Genomic DNA, 2,500 nt, shown 5'->3' on the forward strand with positions numbered 1-2,500 from the left:
TGTCGAACATCGAACTGCGCCACAGAAGCTATCTTGAGCACCGCCTTGACAATTGTGTCCGTCATAATATTAATTTGACATAGTTATAAGAAATAACCAAAGCTACGTTTACATTGGTGGCGCACGTGTCCAGATCACAGTGATGAATTATGAAAGTTTTTACGCCCAGGGTTGGTCCTCGTGTTTGCACACAAGTAACGAATCCGTCATATAAAAACGTCCATGGACATAACATGAATCCGATTCCCGAAATCGAGTAGTCGTAAACCCTCGACAGTTTCCAGTGCGTACGAATTTTGAACAAATCCGATCATTCTTGATGGATTTTGCAATGTAAAATATTTGCATTTTTGTCAATTTCAATTTGAAATGCGTCATATTGTGCTGATGAATTTGAATGAGACTCTTTTGTTTTAACAGCTGGTACATATATGCAAAATTTTCGGTTTGATAAATCGGAAGTCGACGACTAATTAGTTTGCCGACCAATGGGTTCATACTGGGCTGAACCCTTTCCAAAACAATTGTACCACCAAGCGAGCAAGGCGCTCAAAATACGGACACAAAAAACGAGTAATTCAGCGCCAGGAATCAGTCTTTTCTAGGGCTGTACATTGAAGACTACTTAATTCTATGTTATTTGAAAGCCACCGACAGACAAAAATGACAAAAATGAAAAAATAAAAAAAAAATTGTGATAGATCTTGCCGAAGAAAAGATTCTGAGCTACATGTAGCTTAAATTGCAATAGTCCATGTTTTTTAAGTATAAAATATATCTGTCGTTAACTACATTTCAATATGTGGAGACCAGTAAGAATTAAATCCAGTTATAAAGCTAAAATTATGAAGAATTTTTTAATAATTACCAACCAATTCAAGACTAAGCTCAGGAAAGATTTATTCTGTGGAGCCCGACTAACTTTCCTGTTTTCTAAATTAACAATTAAATTTCGAGTTTTGCGCCAGACTCTTCCGTCATGATACAGGCAAGCCTAAAAGCGGAGCTCCTCAATTATTATTTATTTACGTTTTTTTTCAGACGTATATACGGACGGTCTTAAATGTGCGGTTACAGATATCCAGTTACAAGTCATGGAAAATGGGATCCTTCCGATCCAGATAAGTGCAGGGATTTTGTCGAGACCAGGAGACTTGTATCTTTATGGACTTGACAACGTTCTGGAGCTCTTTTAAGCTGAAAGGGTTCTTATATTGAGGCTTATATTGAGTGCATTGGCGATTTTGATTTTTGGTAGCTCTTGTTCTTCTGCAGTTGTCGGGGCACCTCCTAGTAGTTTTTGAAAGTGGGTAAACCAGCTGCTTTTCTTCTCTGTAGCCCAGCTTCTTTCACGCGAATGGATGGTTTACTTTTGCGTCCTGTAAGATCGTTGATAGTCTCCCAAGCGGCGGTATGCTGTTTATTTATATGCTGGCGGGATATTCGGTCTATTTTGCCTTGGATGTATTCTGTTTCAGCATTGGCATAGGCTTCGTCCAGTGTCCTCTGAGCTCTGTTTACATTTCGTAATGAGGTCTCAGATGATTAATTCTGGTGTTGGTCTCTAGCAGAGGATACGGCTTTGCGTGCTTCTTTACCAGCGAGTGGGCGCTGAGTGAAATGTTTTTTCGTTTTCTCTTTTTAGGCAGGGTCTTTAGTGCGACTGCTTCTGTTCATTTAGTGATGTTATTATAAATCGTCTCAACGTCGTCCTCTGGCTGGGAGAGTGCGCTGTAGCGGTTTCGCACTTCAATGACAAACTGATTATGGGTGCCAGCGTGTGAGTTTACGAATTTCCAGTCGATGGTTTTCATTGGTTTAGTGACAGGCTTTTTCGAGCATCTGAGGCTTCAACAGGTGTGACAGGAGATGTTGCAATGGTCGGATCCGATGCTGCAGAAGGTTGAGTAGGACTGACAATGTCTGATGCTATTTCTCCCCTTTTTTCTGAATACTATATAGCCTATCTGGGATCGACTTCCAGAACGATGTTGGAAAGTCCAGAGCTTTGTTGCTGGTTTCATAAAGTTGGCATTGGCAACCATCAGCTGAAACTCTTCCGCATAGTCAACAAACAATTCACCGTTACGATTAGTTGCCTTGTTGAAAGTGAGTGCCGCGTCTTCTGGTCCAATTTGAGCATTGAAGTTCCCTGCAACAGTCAGGACGTTGTGGGCTGGAATGCAGTCGGTGGCATCTTTCAGTTCATGGTATACCTGTTCTGGAATACCTCTGCAGTGCTGTGCCAAGTCAATGAAGTCATCTGCCAAGCCTATTGGGATATTATCATTTTGCGAGTGTTTACATGAACACGAAGAGGATGCACAAATGCGGCCTTCTTTCGATTCCCATACCCGGTGTCATATGTGGTTTGACTACGTTTGTTGGTTCTCTTCTCTGCTTCTAGAGGTTTTCTCCGGGGGTACTCCGGTTTTCCCATCTCCTCAAAAACTACTCAGTTTAATCTGATTTCAGTTAAACTGATAAAATTCTCATGTGT

General features: G+C 41.1%; 1 protein-coding gene across 1 annotated transcript in view; it reads right to left on the reverse strand.

The window, feature by feature from the left end:
• The window catches only part of LOC137984897 (ALK tyrosine kinase receptor-like), a 13,554-nt gene that overhangs the window by 9,805 nt on the left and 1,249 nt on the right, over nt 1-2,500 (reverse strand). The gene's annotated exons all lie outside the window — the stretch shown is intronic.

Source organism: Montipora foliosa, chromosome 1 (assembly GCF_036669935.1).
Source record: "Montipora foliosa isolate CH-2021 chromosome 1, ASM3666993v2, whole genome shotgun sequence".
Classification (NCBI taxonomy): domain Eukaryota; kingdom Metazoa; phylum Cnidaria; class Anthozoa; order Scleractinia; family Acroporidae; genus Montipora; species Montipora foliosa.